We start from the raw sequence: 19,911 nt of genomic DNA, 5'->3' as shown, positions 1-19,911 counted from the left end.
CCCCGGAAGCTTGTTTCCTTCCCAGTGTAAGAATTGGCTTTTGTAGTCTGGTCTGCCCTGTTCCCATGATGCACTGGGCCAGGGACAGACTAATTTGCATACAGCCAGGTTCTGAAACTGGGATGGTGCAATGAGCTAAAAAACGGTGTTGGATCTAGCCCTGATCTCTTGACTGGGTGAGAGTATTCTGCTTAATTCAGAGACTCTGTCCCTCACCACCCCTTGTTGTAAATATTTTTGTCCACCCTAAGCGTGGAAGGGTATACTCAGACATGAGTCCCTTGCTCATTGCACCATCAGGATTCAAGCAAGCCGGGCCGAAGACGGCTGTAATGCCAGAAACCGGTCCCCGGAAGCTTGTTTCCTTCCCAGTGTAAGAATTGGCTTTTGTAGTCTGGTCTGCCCTGTTCCCATGATGCACTGGGCCAGGGACAGACTAATTTGCATACAGCCAGGTTCTGAAACTGGGATGGTGCAATGAGCTAAAAAACAGTGTTGGATCTAGCCCTGATCTCTTGACTGGGTGAGAGTATTCTGCTTAATTCAGAGACTCTGTCCCTCACCACCCCTTGTTGTAAATATTTTTGTCCACCCTAAGCGTGGAAGGGTATACTCAGACATGAGTCCCTTGCTCATTGCACCATCAGGATTCAAGCAAGCCGGGCCGAAGACGGCTGTAATGCCAGAAACCGGTCCCCGGAAGCTTGTTTCCTTCCCAGTGTAAGAATTGGCTTTTGTAGTCTGGTCTGCCCTGTTCCCATGATGCACTGGGCCAGGGACAGACTAATTTGCATACAGCCAGGTTCTGAAACTGGGATGGTGCAATGAGCTAAAAAACGGTGTTGGATCTAGCCCTGATCTCTTGACTGGGTGAGAGTATTCTGCTTAATTCAGAGACTCTGTCCCTCACCACCCCTTGTTGTAAATATGTATGGACTTGCGGTTGTTGACCATGATTGGACAAAACTAAAATTTCTGTCTTTTCTTGGTTGAGTTTGAGGTGGTTGAGAGATAACCAGTCCTGAACTTGTTTGAGTGTGGCATTGCACCTGCAAATGTTGGGCAAAGAGGATATTTCCAGGTAAATCTGGATGTTGTCCACATAAAGGTGGTAGGCAATGTTTGCTTGTCTGAGTATTGCAGTGAGGGGCTCCATGTAGATGTTGAAGAGTGTCAGCAAGAGTACTGAGCCTTGAGGGTCACCTCGGGTGATGGCAGAGATGTTGGATGTTAAGTTGTTTATTTTTGTTAGTTGGAAGGGGTTGTGGAGAATCTAGGTGAACCACTGCAGAACTGTTCTGTCAGCTCCAATTCTCTGTTGCAGGGATTTCAAAAATAGGCTAAGGGGCCCCTGATAGGTCTAAAAGGATGAGCGGGGGGGCGTGGCCAAGATGGCGGGCTGAGTGGTCGCACTCTAAGTGAGCTCCGCCATCCCGAGACCCTGATCCTGCTGTAAATGCGCTGATTCTCCCCCCGGGACGCTGCATTACATAGAGCGGGGGCCCATAACACCGGAGGAGCATCTGTGAGATCGCCGGACCCCCCCTCGGGGAGCTGGGCTGACGCCAGATGGGACACCACTGCGGAGGGCGAGCGGGGCCTAGCACACGACCTAGTGCAGAGACGGACCCTGCCGGCCATAGACGTAAGCCCGGGTGATTCCTGCGGATTCGCCGGCCCTGCCCGCCTGCCCCGGATTTCTGAGCCTCTCATTGCCGCGGGGGCCGGGGGTCTGGGCTGCCGGACCCGGAACCATAGAGACTCCGACGCCGGGCCGGCGTCGGACTTCACGCAAGGCCGGGGCTCGGGCCTGGGTCCTAGGCCTCGACTACCTTGACGGCCTCTGAGCGGGTCAGCGAGCACTGTGGGCCCTGCCTGCCGGACCCGGACGGACCTGCCTGGTCCTGTGTCACCCCGTCGGAGCGTGGACCGGCTGGAGCGGAGGTGAGGAAGGAGAGGTCCCGGACTCGGGGCACCCTGCTACGCGAGGCCGCGGCTTCGGCCTGTGCCCCGGGCCTCAGAGACGCTGCACGGAGGTGGCCCCCCGGCCCTCCGGTAGACATTGCGGAGCACGGAGCGGCGCTCCTGGGCAGACGCAGAACCCTGTGGTGAGTCACACAGCTGGGGGACAACAGTGAGGACTGTGGCGGCCGTCACCCCTGGGGGCCACGGGAGACCGGGAGTTGGGCTCCGGTGGTTCTGTCCGCCCTTACACTTGGCCACCGGTATAGAACCGGGACGGACCCTTCCTCAAGCGGACCTCTGGCGGCATTCTGGGCCTGACCGTGGGAGAAGGAGGGAGACGCCCGGACATTACTGCAACCCCCACGTGGGCCCTGAGGGTCTGCTGTGGCCTAGCTTGATGGGCGATCCCTCAGTGGCGTAGGTGACTCCGAGCCCGAGGCCACGGGGCTTGTGCACCGAGAGAAGAGAGCAGCGACGGGCGGATTGGTGCTGAGGGCCCGGGAGAGTGGCCTGTCGTCAAGGGAACGGACCACTGGTGGGAATCAGGCAGCTCGGTTCCGAAGTTGCAACAGGGATTGGGCAGTTGACTTTTCAGGGGAACACCTCTGTAGCCGCCATGTCGAACAACAAAGGGTCCCGGAAGGGGGACCGCACACTGCCAGAGATGCTGCACCGGAGCACTGCGAGGCAGGACCGAGGTCAACCATCCCCACCCCACTCGAGTGGTGCCCAGGGAGCGGGTGGAGGAGAACCCCCAGTTACGAGGTCCTTCCTAGAGTCCCTCTTCAGCTCATTGAGGGACGATTTTCAGACGCTTAAGCAGGAGGTCGCAGGTGAGGTCCGGGAGATACGGAGGGAGCTGGACGGTCTCGGTGACAGAGTGTCCACGGTGGAGGAAGCGGGCCATGCTAGGGACGAGGAAATCACACGGCTGCAGCAGGAGGTCATCCGACTCCGGGAACAGCACCTTGACCTGCAGACGCACACGGAGGACCTCGAGAATCGCTCCAGGAGAAACAACATCCGCGTCCGGGGCGTTCCGTCCCGGGAAGAGGGGGAAGATGTGGCGGCCTACCTCGGGGAGCTGTTCAGAGAGGTGCTGGGGGAACCGGCTGACTTCGCCATTCGGATTGACAGGGCGCACAGGGTGGGCCTGCAACGTCGAAATTCAGCGCCTCCTCCTGACATCTTGGCTTTCCTGCCAGACTATCCCTTGAAGGAGCGGATACTGAGGGAGGCTCGGAGGAGACCCTCCCTGGAATTCAGAGGCCACCGGATAGCTCTCTATCAGGACCTGGCCGCATCTACTCTGCAAAAACGCAAAGCTTTTAAAATTGCGACTGACTTTCTCAGGGAGCATGGCACTCAATATTCCTGGGGACATCCCTTCCGGCTCATTTTCAGGTGGAACGGAACCCTGCACCAGTTGCGTTCTCTGCAGGACACGTGTGGAGTGCTGGGGATCACTGCCACTGAGGACGGAGCTCACACACCGCACCGGAGCCGTATTACCAGAGACGGATGGCAGACAATCCCTGGCCGGCGATCTTCTGCTCCCTTGTCACGGCCGGACTCTCCTATGGCTCGGGCGGAGTCGGACACAGCGGTGCAGGAGGGAACTGGAGCTGCTACTGCAACTGGGGTGGCGCTGACAGCTTAAGTGAACTCCGGGGGGAGATCGGCATCGCTGTGGTGGAGCTGCAGGTTTGAGGGTCTGGGGGGGTGGGGGGAGCGGAGGGGTGCGAAGTGGCTGGACGTCCACTATTTTTTACTTTCCGCAGGCTTGTCCGATTAGGACCGGACTGGGACAATGGGCCTACAAGTTTTTGGGGGGGTAGAGAGGGGGGTGTTTGAAGTTGTTGATCTGGTCCCAGTTGTGGGTGGGGACGGGATGCGAGAGGGTGGGCGGGGAGAACGGGGAATGGTTGGGGGGGGCATGGGGAGTTGGGGAGTGGAGTGGAGGATGGGGTTTGGGGGTTTGGAATGGGGAGGGAGGGTCGTCCAGTGCACACGGGGGTTTCTGGTCATTTTGAAATTGTCTGTGCTTTTTGCTCTGCTTCTATTTGGCTGTGGCTTCAGCGGTGCGCTCTGCCTCTCTGCCTGGCATGGACGTTGGGGGGAGGCGGGAGGGGTCGCCGGATGCTTATTGAGAGCGGTGAGCTGCTGGTTGGGTAGCCTGCTTAATGGTTTGCTTGGAACTGTCTGCTTTTTGTGTCAATGCTCTCTGCATAGTACTCTGCTGCACCACAGGCTGAATGACGCTCTTGTCCTCCCGTTTTTGCGGTGGGTCCTTGTTGCTTTCTACTACACCACCACTCATGCCTCCAAATACATGTAAGGTAGTGACCCTGAATGTCCGAGGTCTGAATAATCCTGTGAAGAGGCGGGCCGTCCTTTCGCTTTTAGAGAACACACAGGCAGATATCTGTCTCCTCCAGGAGACGCACTTACTGTCACAGGACACACACAGGCTCCGCTCACACAAGTTCCCCTCACAATTCTTTTCCTCATGCACCACTAAAACAGCTGGGGTGGCGATTCTGGTAGCGCGGCATTTCCGGGGGGAGGTTCTCCACAAATTTGCTGAACAAAAGGGTAGGTTACTGGCTTATCGGTTTCGGATCGGGGGTCTCGTCTTTACGATAGGGTCTCTCTATAGTCCTAATGAACGACAGGACCGCTTTCTTCAGGCGGCGATCGAGGAGGTCACATCTTCCCAGGATAGACATGTCATACTCGGGGGAGACTTCAATATTGTCTTCGACTCCGCACTGGATAGGTCGGCGCAGCGCTCCCCTCAGGTTGGAGAACTCTCGGCGGACCGTAAGGCTCAGCTGGACGAGGTGGACCTCCTTGATATATGGCGACATCTGCACCCGACGGATAGGGACTACTCGTACTATTCTCATGCACACAAAACGTACGCACGGTTAGATCACCTGTTGGTTACCTCCCCAGTGAAAGCGTTAGCCTCTGGGTCAGAAATGGGTGTGATCTCCCTCTCGGACCATGCCCCGGTCGAGGTCCTGTTAACTATGCCCCCGACGGCGCTCCGCCCGCGGACGTGGCGCCTCCGTGATACGCTGCTGCACAGGGCGGAAGTGGTGGCTCGCATTGAAAAGTCGATTCAGGAATTTCAATCCCATAACGATAATGCAGATACCAGTCGGGCCACGCAATGGGCGGCATTGAAGGCAGTCATCAGGGGGGAATTTATAGCGATTTCCTCGGCGGACAATAGGGAGCGGCAGTCCAAGAGAGATGAACTTACAGATCGTGTTCGGGAACTGGAACAGATCCATCGCAGAACCGGGGCCCCCCGAATTGGGCGGCAGCTCAAGGAAGCCAGGAAGCTCCTGGCGGCCCTTGACCTTGACCGGGCGGAGTACGCCGCTTTGCGGCTGCGACACGCCTTTTATACTGGAGGGGACCGCTGTGGCAAGTTGTTGGCGAACAGGCTACGCGTGGCGCGGCAGAGCCAGCTGGTCAAGGAGATCTCTGGCCCGATGGGCATGCCGGAAACTGAGGACGAGCGAATAGCAGCCGTCTTTCGGGGCTTTTACAAAGACCTCTATACCGGGGACCCCCCGGATGAGGAGGCGATGGACACTTATCTGACCTCAACCACACTTCCCTCTCTGGAACCTATGCAGGCGGATTCTCTGGACAGGGACATTAGGATTGAGGAAGTAGTTTCCGCCATTGCCCGACTCAAACACGGCAAGGCACCAGGCCCGGACGGCTACATTGCGCTGTTTTATAAAACATTTTGCATGACGCTGGCACCCATTCTGACGCGCCTCTTCAACTCCTTTGCGGAGCCCGGGGCCATTCCGCCTGATCTGCTCAGGGCCTCGATCTCGGTTATCCCTAAGCCAGGTAAGGATCCAAAGCAATGTGGATCATACCGGCCGATCTCCCTTCTGAATATTGATTTAAAACTGTATACGGGGATCCTCGCTGCTAGACTAGCTCTCCATTTGCCCGGCCTTATCGATCCTGACCAGGCGGGTTTTGTCCCGGGACGGCAGACGGTGGACAATACGAAACGAATTGTTCATTTGCTGGAAAAGGCTTCCCGGATTCCGGGGGAGCGAATGATGTTGGCGGTGGACGCAGAGAAAGCGTTTGACCGAGTCCACTGGCCTTACCTGGAGCGGGTGCTTATGAAAGCGGGTATAGGTGAGAAATTCGCACCATGATCCTTAATTGCTACATTCGTCCGTCGGCGGTGGTCCGCGTTAATGGGCACGCTTCTACCTCCTTCGACATTGAACGAGGCACCAGGCAGGGTTGCCCGCTTTCACCTTTGCTTTTCGCGCTCTACATGGAGCCCTTTGCCCAGCGGGTGCGAGATAACCCGCGAGTGACCGGCATCCGGATGGGAGCCTTTACACACACGGTCAGCCTTTACGCTGATGATGTAATTTTGTCCATTGACAAACCCGCCGGAGCTCTCCCGGCGTGCATGGAGGAACTGTCCTCTTTTGGCGCGGTGTCTGGATTTCGGATGAACATGGGGAAATCGGTGGCGCTGGATATCTCCCTTGACCCGGTCACTAGGGCCTGTTTGCAGCAGCGGTTTCCCATGCTATGGTCTTCGGGAGCAGTGCCCTATTTGGGCATCCAGATTGCACCTACCGTGGCGGCGATGGTGTCGGCAAACTATCGGGCCCTGGGGGCCAAGATCAAGGAGGAACTGAGCCGATGGAATCGGGGCGCTTTTTCCTGGCTTGGCAGGATAGCTGCTGTCAAAATGACGATTCTACCTCAGGTGTTGTACCTCTTTCGGGCCTTGCCGCTCCAACCGCCCGGGGGATGGATCTCGCAACTGCAGGCAGATGTTTCTCGGTTTGTCTGGCAGGGGAAGAAGCCTAGATTGCGTAGGGCCCTCTCGCTGCTGGCCCCGGAAGCAGGTGGACTGGGTATCCCAGACTTTCGCAAATACTTCCAGGCGGCACAGCTGCGTTACCTGGTGGAATGGAGTAGGTGGGAGTCTGATAAGCACTGGCTCTTCCAGGATCAGGCGGTGGCGGGGAGACCGCTGCAGGAAATCCCCTTCCTGCGTCGCCCTCATCGGCCCAGAAATCTCTATGCCTCCTTTGTTACGAGGGTGCCACTGTGGGTGTGGGATGCTACGAGCGTTCTACGTGGCCTCACCACGTTCCCGTCACCGCTTACTCCGCTGGTAGATAATCCAGACTTCACCCCAGGGATGGAGAGGGGAGCGTTTGCGAGGTGGCAACAGGCGGGGTGCAGAGCCTTGTGTCATCTTTATGGGCCGGACGGGGTGGTTCCTTTTCCCCACCTTCGCCAGGAGTTTTCACTTCCAGAGACGGAGCGACTTCATTACATGCAGGCCCGCCACTGGGCCCTCCACCCGCAAGTGAGAGAGACGGCCGATCGGCCTTTTCTCCCTTATGAGCACTGGCTCATGACACGGACTTCGGACTCCAAACTGATTACTGATTTGTACAAGCTGCTGCAGCCCCCGGCAACACACCTTTATCACCCTGGGAGAGAGCGTTGGGAGAGGGAGCTGGGGAGGACACTGAGCCATAAGGAATGGGAACACATAGCCTATAGAGCGCGGCACTCGGCCTACCACATGGGACTCACTGATACACTGACTAAAATCTCTACCTATTGGTATTACACACCGGAACGAGTGCATGAGTTTGACCGTAGTAAAGCGGATGCATGTTGGCGGGGGTGTGGACATAAGGGTACTCTTACGCATATACTGTGGGATTGCCCGCTCCTAGAACTTTACTGGACGGAAGTGTTGGATGAAATTGATTCTGCTTTTGAGATTGAATTGCCACGTTTCCCTGCCTATACCTTGCTGGGACTTCCGAATGATCTGATGTATCCCCTTCGTTCCCGTAGAGGAAGACAAATAGCTATAGCTCTGGGCTCCGCGGTTCAGAACATCCTGATTCATTGGCACACTGCTGCAGTACCGTCTATCACTGGCTGGCTCCACAGGTTGTGGCACGTGCTGGGTATGGAGAAGCTATCCCTCACGGTGGCGGGGGATGTGGATCAGTTTAGGGAGCTCTGGCAACCATTTCACTCCCTTTTGCTTACCGAATTTAAGGAACTTACCTGTCCCAAATATCTCCGCCTTTTGAGGCTTCCGGCCCGGATGGGGCCTGCCCCTTGATCTTCCTGTAGGTTTCTCTCCTTAGTATTGTAGCACTGATGTGTGTTGCGCTTAGAGACTGTGCACTGGACGGGGGGTGGGATTGGGAGGGGGGGATGGGAGTTTGGGTGTTGGGGGGGCATGTTGGGTGGGGGGGTTTCCTGGGAAATGTCATAACATGTTGAGGCAACAGGTGCCTTCTATCACAGTGCAGGCGGAGTCAACGGATGACCATTCCTTAACGGCACTCTTGGACACTTGCTTTTCTGCCCTGCTATATTCTCTTGAAATGTTTGTCTGTCCTTACGTGTTGTCTTGAATAAAATACTTTAAACCTAAAAGGATGAGCGGGCAGCATCTGTTTGAAACTGTGAATTGTTGCACGCTCCATAGTTTCTTCATGTGCTGGAGACTGACCGTATCTGAAAACAGGTGGATGAAGATTGGGGGTTTGAACCTTTCTGGTACTTTCAAATACACTATCGGCCACATGCATCATTGTAGGATTTTGCGATTCCTAAATTGCGAAAATTAAGGAATCGCAATTTAGGAATTGCAAAATCCTATGCATCAAGAAATCTCACTAGTTTTAGAGATTTCTTAATTTTCTGTATTTGCAATTCCTTAATTGCGAATCGCAATTAAGGAATGGCATTACATTGATTCCTATGGGCCTAGAGGCCCATAGAAATTAATGGAAAGGCATTAACTTTTTGCGAATTTTTTTTGCGAATCACAATTTGTTGATGCATTTCAAGGGTGCTGAGGGGGGTCCAAAGGACCCCCCCCCCCGGCACCCTTGCCATGTTTTTTTAAGTGCAAGTTTCACACACACATGTCCAAAGGACATGTGTGTGTGTAACATGACACTTTTAAAAAAGCTATTTTGAGCATTTTTGAAAGATTTCGCAAATTAACACGAGGGTCAACCTCGTGTTAATTTGCTCCTCCTATTTGTGAATTCGCATTTTTTTAAACATTCATGAATTGCATTTAAGGAATCGCACAAATGCGATTCCTTAAATGCAATCGCATTTTTAGGAATTGTAAAAAATTGCGATTTTTTACAAATTGTTTAATGCATCCCAATAAGTGATTTTGGAATCGCAAACGGCCGAATTTTCCGATTCGCACCGTTTGCTAATCCAAACTCGCTTGATGCATGTGGGTGTAAGAGACTAAAGCCTTGTCCTAATAGTCACTGTGAAGATAGTACATTTCACAACAGGAGTAGGAAATGAGAAATTTCAGCAAAGAATAGAACCAAAAAAACCTTATAACTTGCTGTCCTCATGGGCCTTCCCTGAGTTTGTGTAATGAAAGATTACACAGTGCTTAATCATAAAAGAAGAAGTGCAAGGGCCCAAAGTTTTGGTCATAAGCCGGTCTCTTGAATTTCATTGTGCCGAATGCTAATGCTCTGAAGTCTTGCTTCCACATAGTGCCTCTTTAATACACTGGCAGACACATCCTGCCCCTTTATTTCACTCTTGCAGGTAAATATTTTTTCTGCTTTCTCCCTTTGTCATGGTTTTCCCTTCTTTCTCTTCTCCCTTGCTCTTGGTTAAATTCTGATGAGAAACATAAGTGCCAATCCATAAACGCGAGTGACGGTAGCCCCCACCTGCAACAATTGGCTCAAATTATGCAGTGGGAATACTTTCAAAAGTGTTGCCTGGTACAAGAAATCGTCCTTAAAACCTGATGGGAGACAGTGGTCAAAGATGTTTCACATGGAGGGCATATTGGGATTCAACTCATATTTGCAGTAGGAGTCAGAGGTAAGGCAAAGAAGAAAGAAAATGTGAATTGCTATCATTATTTGGATGTTTGATTCTCCTGTGAACAGAAATGGGCAACTAAGATCCAGAAATACAGCTATCTTGGGTCCAGTGCTCTTTTCCTGTGTTTGTATGCCATACCAAATGTGGTGGTTATTTTATTCAAGATATCTTAAAAGCCAGTGGCAGAAAGATTGTGCCTAAAGCCCCATAATGCAGTGCACCCTGGTTGGGTTGTTGCTAATGAAATGTAAATTAAGTATATCCGAAGCATCTACTTGCAGATGCTTTTCTAAGAAGAAAAAGAAAACTCATCGAGTCACAATATTGTTTTGACGAATTGATTCATTGAAATAAAATCTTAATGAAAAGAACAGTTTGAACATAAGATACAGCTTTTTACATTCTTTAGGAGGGTAAACTTTCACGTATTCCAAAAAGCATGTCTTCTTTCTTATAATAAAGAGCAAACATTTCTTTTCACTTCAGATGAGCTGATTTTCTCTTTCTGTAAAGAAATAAAGTCATATTAGGTTATAGTGTATTGGGGATGTAGTGTTGATTTAAATTATTTTTGCACAGCACCCAGAGCAATGTCAGCATCACAGAGATGTAAATTGTGCAACCCAATATTATTTATTAACTTGTGACTCTGTTTTTTAAAGCTATAAATGATCTGTGTTCTAGAAGCCAATGTAAAATGCTAAAACGGTATGCTCCTTCTTGCACCTTTCACTCGACTAATCTTAACCTTTTTGTTTTCCCCTAATCTCCCTGTGCTGCTTCACGATTCTGTTCATTCAAGCCACTCAGATCATATCCAGGGACTAGACTCCTATTGGGACAGAACTTCATCTACTCTCTTCCCACTGTCAAAATGATTCTTTGCTTGATGTTGGTCACAATTAATTCTCTTGCACCTCCATTCCCTCCCATTTCCCCTTAGTGTGATTTTGTAGAGATCCATATATGTAAGTATAGTAGGTTGTCTAGTCTGTGCTTCGACTCCCAATCAACAGTTACCATGCAGCCAATTCAGCCAAACTGTATTTAACCTTTTATACACAGATTATTTTGCTATGTACAGAATTTCTTGTCAAAATGATTATTATTCTTGCTGAATATATTAATTAAATACATCTATTATTGAAATGAGAAAACTGTTTGAAAACCGTTGGTGGAAGCAATATAAATAAATCAATAAAAGTGGCAAAGACCAAATTATAAATCGCACAGCTAAGCATAAGTGTGTTTGAGAGGATCATCCCTAGGAATGACTGGGGGGCTTGTGGGGGGGGGGGGCTTCGATTAAAATTTTTAATTAAGGTATTTCTTGTCAGCCAGTGGGTGCTGTGAATTCTGGGTGAGAGGAGGTGCATCTTTCCACTCGACATATCACAAGCTAAAATATAAAAAGAAGTCTTTAATGTCCAAGATTCATAAATTGTGAACACCCAAATAAGAAGTACTGCTACAGATGATTTTCTTCCCATCGCTTGGTTTCCCGTGGCAGTGCAACATGAACATTTTGAAGGAGCAGTTGTGCAAAAGAGTTTTGTGAGTGCAAAAGTAGAACGATTGTGTCAATAAACAAATTAATATGCAACCCATTTTAAATTGTCTATAAGTTTGCTCAATGCAATATAAAATATGTTTGCTTAAGGTAGGAAGGTAATGTTTACTAAAGGGACATAAAATATATGTTCAAGTTTCTTTTTCACAAAATTTGCTAAAGGCTTCCTGTTGACTCTTTTGGTCCACTTGGCTGCAGCAGCACTACATTTTGAAAACGAGGTGGCATTTCTTCCCCACTGTGGGCTTTTTATTTACAAGCAATGACCAGGCTGTGATTGGTGGCCACCTCACACTGCAAATTCCCAGATGAGAGGACTGTTGTCATACATGCCTTTCTTTTAGTGAAATTTCGCTTTAAGCAATACTTATTTATCATTCAGTTTAGTTCAGATTGAGATCCTCCAGCTATAAAATGTCAGCCTGTTGTATATATTTGTACAGTAAGTCAAGAAAAGACCTTATGCAATATGCCACATGGGCAGTGGAAATACAGCTGCCACTGGGTTCTTTTATGCCCAGTACAATGTTTCCATATCATTTCACTTTGCATCTCAGAATGGTGGATAGCCAGGCGATACTACATTTTCTCCAGTGTTCCAAGCTGCAAAACTCTTTACATTGTTGTTTTAATCTCCAATAATTGTGCCAATCTCTTCATCGTGCTGCTAAAAGAGCATGAAATCTATCTACTGCTGATAATCCTAATTCTGCCACAAACTGGAGTTTGTTCCAGAATCGAGATTATGGGTCACTCAAAATGAGCCTGTAGGTGTTTTACAGATCATAATATATTGTCTCTTCATTTGCAGCCCACTGTTTAAATTGAGATTTTTTGAGAAATGCTGGCATGAAAATAAATTGCTTAAATGTTGTAATTATATGGGATTTGTTCAAATGTAGTGATGGAATGTGCTTGATGCATCATTGCCTTTCTGTATCTAATTATTTCTCCTATCAATGGCCTAGTGTTCAAATGAGCATGTGAATAACTATTTTGCTCTTATGCTTGTTTGGGAGGGTGGGATTGTCAGAACTTGTATTGTGACACTGACAGTGCTAGGGAAGCAACGTGGTAGGACTGTGTACAATATTGTGTTGTAACAAAAGTGTAGAGCTGCTAGGTATATTTGTACATCTGCCCTTGAGGCTAGAGCGATGAACACATATTTAAGTGAGCATGTTTGTTTTCCTAACCACCTTGAAGAACTTTTTTATTTTTCTTTGTCCTTATATTTATCAATGATAAAAATTAGTACAAAAGTGAAAAAAGAGTGTGGTTGTTGTGATTTCTGATTGTTGGCCTCTTGTTGTTTATAAAATATAGATTCTGAAAGAGCAATGTCCACACAAAAATAAATAAATATTTGTATAATCTTTACTGTTGCATGCATCACATACCTGATTTAATATTTAACCTTGAGCCGTGGAAGCGGTGGTTGTAGTGGGAGTAGTAGTTGTTGGTGTAGTAGTGGTTGGAGTAGTAGTGGTCGGAGTGGTAGTGGTCGGAGTAGTAGTGGTCGGAGTAGTAGTGGTTGGAGTTGTTGTACGACGGTGATAATGATGGTTCTTCTTGTGCCCTTTATTTTCATGTGACTGGAAAATAGAGAACACACATTAAAAATAAGATACACTCTAATACATTATAATACAGATGTACATAACAAAACATCACACCATAATCTTTGGAGAAATATATCAATGTTTTTGCTCACCACAGGTCCACAACGCAGAACATTCCAACAAAGGTATATTTCCAGGGCCATCAAACACCAGCAAATGTTTAAAGATCAAAAACACATTTGCTGCAGGTAGTTGCCCTTTCTGATGCATAGATTTGACTGTTTATGGTTTTATCTGGAACCATTCATATTTTTCCACAATAAAACAAAAATTCAAGGACTGTAAGTATGAAAGTGTGTGTTGAAATGTTAAATTTTGTAACAACTGAAATGGGAAACATAGACTTTCAAAGTATTCTGACCACAAAGTGACCTAATTGTGAACTCTTATGAGATGAGCTGCTGCTTTCCACCACATTATGTTAGCACAGAATGTAGGAGCCTCGTGTGTACTTCATCTTCAAGGGATGGAAGGGAAGGTACAGAGAGTTCTTAGGGATGGGTGGCATGAAGCCATATAATTTGTTTTCAAATTTAGGACGAGGAAGAGATCCTATTGCTTCCTCATTAGTCCTCTTTTTCTGTTTAGCAGTTGAAAGCAGGGGCATATGTATTCAGAGGCCATACATAATATAAAATTACAGCTGGGTTAAAAGTGAATTATGAGGAAGCTACCCATCTGCCATCTATAATTCCATATATGATATGGGAGGAGATTTGTGGGAAGCAGGAAGCCAGGTTTTTCTTAGTACCTATGAAACAGGGAGTGGGGCTATCTTATGTATGGCTCCCTATTACCCCTCTGTCATTCAGCAACTGGAGCAGATGATTTTGGAGACCACAAATAACCTAAAAATAAAGAGTAAATAAAGCTGATGTTTTTCATCCAGAGGTTCTTACTGACATCGTACACATCACAATCATTGCTCTTGGTATTTATTTGATGTTACTCAGAACCTCTTGGTGAAAAACATCCCTAATGTTCAATTTTACCTATCTATAATTCTATATGTTAATCGCTACTTAAATAAATGTGAAATGCTTTCCACCTATGTAATTTTCTTAGTGTACCAGTGCACATGGGTCAATACCCTCCCATGCATACAATCACATTTTTGCTGTTTCCAAAGGAAATTATTTCGCACCAGTGATAAAGATCTTCTCTCTTCCATTATTTTTGGGGCTGTTGAGTTCCCATTCACACTTGAGAATGGGATTTACTCATTCTTTTCACAGGATTAAATCTCTGAGCATGTCTAAGATTGCAATAGGTCACAAGTATGTGAATGTGAATATTACCATATTCAGAAAATCATTGTAATGTGGGTTGTTCCTAGGATTTCAGGGCATCCTTTTGCTGGAGTATTCACTCCCTGTCCCTGGAGGATTATGTTGTGTAGTATTAACAAACGTGGGACAATAGTATGCATGTGTAAATCCCTTTATGAGTGTAACTTCAGGATTTCAGAATACCAAACTCTAGTTTACAATTGTTAATATAAGTAAGACCTACACTAGAAAAGGGTCAATTTTTGGAGTCCACCCTCACACGTTTCTTGCAGCAGAAAGTGACTGCTCTCCATTTATTCATCCCATCATCAGTGACCACACTCACTCATTACAGTTGCCTATTCCCCACACATAGGCCTGTACAAATGAGAGTCTGAAGATTTCAGTCTAAAAACAAGACAGTTTGAAGGCTCGAACATCAAATCCATTAATGAAAGGAACTATGATTTATAACTTTGTTTTATCCGTCCTCTTGGACCTGATTTCCATCCACATACACTGAAAGGATTCACTCAGCCAGGATTGAGTAGTGAAACACAATACACACGTATAACTATTACAGTTTGACTGCTTAGCTTGCCCCAGGACATTAGAGCACAATTGTGAAGTAGTTCATATGCTTCAAGCTTTTACTACATGAGCTATTTATGGGAACATATTGAAAAGGACTCCATGGGCCATATCATGATGGTCTTTAATTGAACAGGTCAAAGCATAGTGCATATATGTTGTGCCTGCAAGAAGTAAAGTCAATTTATTTGAGTTACTGCTTATTTTCCGACATAACTACTCAGAAACAGTAAGCAAGGTTTGCCTCTGATATGTGTTGTCTGAAAATTACTATCTAACTCAGTGAAGTATTGAGTTAAATCTATTCACTTTATGCCCGATAGGTGCATAAAACATTTGCTGCACTCTACCCTTCACCTTTTGAATTTGACCCATATAGCCAGACTCTACAGGAAAACACATTAGGACTTAATTATACATGAATTGCTGATATGTTACATATCTGGCCAATATATCTAGGAATAATGTAAAGAAAAAGTAAGAAAGTGAAATGTTAAAGATCAAACATTGAGTCAGACACAGTTTATCTTGCCCATATGGGATTTTTTGTGTTCTTTTTCAGAGGATTAGCAGTGGATATGTACCGTTCTATCTTAAAGCATGTCACAAATAATGTAGATATCGTTGGTCAATGGTTCTATTAGTCCTGGCAAACATGGAATGGAATACTAAACAAAGTAAGTACCATTGATTCAAATTGAATTGTTTCGTTCCTTTTATCTTATCTAAGTTCCTTATTCATGGTCCAGGTGATCTAGACTCTAAGATCATTCAATCACAGAAGCCCGAATATTATCCAGAGAGAGTCCAAAAAAATATTTTATAAAGACCGGGAAATCAGATACAATGAACCAATAAGACAACTTAACATACAAAGGTTGAATGCCTTGTTAACTGCAGGATGTAAGAAACTATTTAAGAATGTCTCATACTTACACCACTGTCACTTGCACTCCTCTCATCCCGCTCAAAGGCCTGGAAAGGAGGGAAAATAAAGATTTAGAAGAAAAAAACATTTCTTGGCCAGGTGTAGTTGGGGTGCAATGCAATGCAAAAGTGACACTGAATTCAGCCATTAACCTAAAGTTACCTTTACCACTTGTAACTGAACCATTCAGCTACCCTCTAAACCTGCCTCAATGGCATAAGAACGCTGTTCCCTCCATTAGCTCCCACGCTGATTCCAGCTGCTACTATACACTATGTTTCAATCGTCATCCTGACCATCATCTCAGATGCCACTCCTTTGACAATAAGCCCTTTGTTATTTAGATCTGCTGCAAAGCAGGGCCAAAATGAGGTAAATTATGTTGTGTGCATTCACTTAGATTCCGGGAGCGTGATGTTATCAACAGTGCATTGTAGGAGTTTTATTCTGGAAAACATGGTAATGTTATATGATAAATTGCGAATACAGCCAGTGGTTACATACTGCCCATTAAAAAAGTAGAAAACACATTTTAGCAGCGAATTGCATTTGACCAAGAGCCCAGAGGCAGATAAATTGCTTTAACACTGGCTTTCCTTCTACAGGAAAATGGACCATCGCTGAAGGTTGAGCTGCAAATGTGCTAAAACTGGTTCCATTACCTAGGAGTGCTCACTACATGTTTGAGAACCGAAAGAGACATCCCATGCACGCCATCTTTTTTATTTTTAATCCCTGAAGATCAAAAATTACCCTGGCCTTTTCCATTTTCTTCTGATCAGGACTTCAGTGGGTTGCCAGATTATAATGCTCGATATCCTTATAAAAGAACTCTGCCTTCAGACTCATTCCTCTATATGGTTATGGAATTCCTCAGTGACTTGCAACATCCTTATAACGTTCGGCAGAGGGTAACGTATCCTTTATATTACACTGTTTGTTTCCCATTTTAATAAACAGTGTTTTGTCCTTAATTCTAGGTTTGTTCTAAAAGAATCTTATGAGGACACACTGCTAGTTTAATTCCTTCTCTCCCCTTATCAGTCCACACCGCAAAGTAGAGGTTTTAACATCCAGTACAGTGATATCATTTATGTTAGCCGTGGATTTTTCAGACTGTTTTTTCCGAACACTGATATCTGCCCGCCATCCCGACGTAAAACGGGACCGCCCGCCATAAGGGCGGCGGTTCCGTGGGGGCCACTAGGATGCACCCGCCACACTGGGGATCACATTCGGCATTTTTAACATTGCCCACTTCAATGCACAACGTGACAGGCACCGGGCGGTGCCTGCCACATTGTACAGTGAAGTGCAGGGGGGTACCATAGGTACCCCCATGTGCACCCCCCACCCCCCCGGAGTCCCTGGGGGCCCGCAACAGGCCCCCAAAAGACATTCCTGCATGCCTTTCCATGGCGCATGTTCCCGCCCACATCCTTATATGGATGGCGGTGTCTAACAGACACCGCCACCATATGAAATCCTTTTCCACCCGGTCAATTCGTTGACCGGGCGGAAAAGCTGCGGACGGTCTTTCCGTCCGCCGCATGTACCCCTGCCATAGTAATATGGTGGGGGAAATGTGTGGCGGGCAGGGAAGGATGTTGGGAGGATCGCCACCACCAGCATGGCGGTGGCGATCCGCCCGACATCCTAATGGGGCCCTTAATGTCATTTTCAAGAACAGACACATTTTCTTTTTTTAAATGTTTTTATTGAAGAATAAAACAGTTGTAAACATGACAGTGACCATATATGCAGATAAGCTTCATTAGTATTTCTCATGTGATCCCATAATTCGTTTGACAGCAGTTATATTAAATCAGCAATGCGTATACAGTTTTACAAGGCATAAGACAGTCGCCATATCGTACAGTGTACTATTAAATAAGCAGGTCGTCCAACGCGTTGCCTCATTACGACTCTACGTCTTCGTCATCTGAACTATCTAGATCTTCCTCTGGTAGCATCTCACAGAGGTTCCCCCTGTAATTATTCCACGGCGCCCAAATTTTGTTCCATTTGCGCGGGCTTCCCCTGTTCTTATAAACTGTGCGCTCTGTCACCATGATCAGATCCATATTTCTACTCCATAATGCTTGCGAGGGGGGGTCTTCCGCTCCCCATTTCTGCGCAATGTCTCTCTTAGCCTCTATGAAGCCGAGTGTAGCCCAGGTTTGTCCCTGGCGATTGAGGTCAGTGGGGTCCCATATATTCAGAATACACCTTTGTGGTTCAGGCAAGAGAGAGACATCTAACGTCTGTGTCATAGTACGCAGTACCTGTCGCCAGTATTTGGTTATCACTGGACAGTCCCACAGGGTGTGGAAAAGTGTGCCTTCCTCCCCGCAACCTCTAAGGCAGAAGGGGTGTGTCGCTCGTCGTATCTTGTGTAGGGTGGTTCTGGTGTAATATACTCGATGGAGTATTTTGAGTTGTACCAACGAACAGACACATTTTGAAATGCTTCAGACACCCAGAAAATCCAAAAGCACCATTTGAGCCATAAGAGTGCAGTAGGACATGTTTAAAATTCCCGTTTTAGGGAAAGGACTACCGCATACATGAACGTGGGAATATCTACTTATCAACAGAAGCACAAAAGATATTTTCACTTGAAGCATTGTTGAGTGATACTAACAAAGCCCTACATGTTTGCTAAGTCCCACACATCATCACTCACCGCAATGCAAACAGCTAAGGCCAGAAGGCAGGACACCACAACTAAGGTCCTCATCTTTTATAAATGGTATCTACAAGGAAATGTGAAAAAAATGAAGTTAATAATGAGTACGTTTCAAAAGGTTATTCACGAAGAATTAAAAAAAATTGTGTGTATAAGCACAGGTGCTCAATTATATTAACATTTACCTCCACACCACCCAGAGTAAGGCACTGTGTGAAACAGATATAGTGGGGTACCATGTAGAAAACAAGCTTATCTATACAGATTTTCTGCAATGAAAGGTGTGCCTCACTTATTCAGTACCTCACAGATATGTTTTACAACTTTTCTTCAGTTTTGTGCTTGCTCCATTTCACGGAGTAGGGCCTCTTGTGACATATCTATTCAGTAGCAAAAATCCCCCTGCCAACAGACAAAATACCTTCTGCCAGCCTAACTATAGAAGGTATTTCCAGAATCTGTCCAAACATTTCACCTGTTTGCATTCGTGATACAACATTCAAAGGCCAAAAAGTTACCCCTTAGCGCACTAACTGTGAATCATTATGTTGCACCACTATATGCTGCATTTTAATAACTTTTCATCTGTAGAAGACAGAAACTATTTTTGTAATCTTCAAATCATTCAACTTTTGGCGAACTAGGTGGCTGGAGCAGCTAAGAAATATTTCTGCTGAAATGCTGGTGTGTAATAATTTTTCCTACAGGCCCTGCCTATAGTGATGCAGGTTTTCCTTATAATTGGAAATCCCTTTAATTGAATTTTGCATATGATTGTGCACAATTAATAGCTAGTGCCATTTAATAGGTTGAGGCAAAATAGACAAATATAACAAACCGACAAATATGTTTACCCTTTCGCTAGCTCAACTGTTTACCTTTTGTTTTGTTTTCCACAACGCTTTAACCAGATTGTGTTTTTTGTAAACAAAATTAATAAAATTTATGAAGGCATTCACAAACATTCTGAGGGTCCGTTTCACAAAGGTAAACTTAGACCTGAAGTCTAAATTCAGACCAAAAGTCTAACTCTACACCTGGAGTCAAACTATAGGCCTGAAGTCTAAAGGCCCAATTCACAAAGGTAAACTTAGACCTGAAGTGTAAGTTTACCTTTGGGAATCGGGCCTTGAGTGTTTTTTTCATCAATTCTAGGAACCTAATTTAGGGCCATCAAAACCTGGCCTAATATATTGATGCTCTATAAAGCAGATAGGGAGTGCTCCTTCTAGAGGCAACTACTTAAATAGTACTGCAAACCATCGGAGTTCCAGTAGTGGAAAGCAGGCTGTTGAAGGTTAAATATAGGCATGGAAATCTACGATTTATATGGATTTCCATGTGAAGTC

At 46.6% G+C, this 19,911-nt stretch overlaps 1 long non-coding RNA gene across 1 annotated transcript; it reads right to left on the bottom strand.

Annotated features, from left to right (window-relative positions):
• Positions 1-10,224: 10,224 nt before the first annotated feature.
• Positions 10,225-15,921, bottom strand: LOC144819666 (uncharacterized). Its single transcript, XR_013607502.1, has 3 exons — positions 15,882-15,921; positions 12,865-13,059; positions 10,225-10,399 (listed from the first exon to the last, which is right to left on the bottom strand). It is a non-coding gene; the product is annotated as an uncharacterized LOC144819666 (long non-coding RNA).
• Positions 15,922-19,911: the final 3,990 nt, after the last annotated feature.

This window comes from Lissotriton helveticus, chromosome 2_1, assembly GCF_964261635.1.
Source record: "Lissotriton helveticus chromosome 2_1, aLisHel1.1, whole genome shotgun sequence".
Taxonomy (NCBI): Eukaryota; Metazoa; Chordata; class Amphibia; order Caudata; family Salamandridae; genus Lissotriton; species Lissotriton helveticus.
Note: the sequence above shows the minus strand (reverse complement) of the source record. Positions and strands in the feature narration are given on the sequence as shown.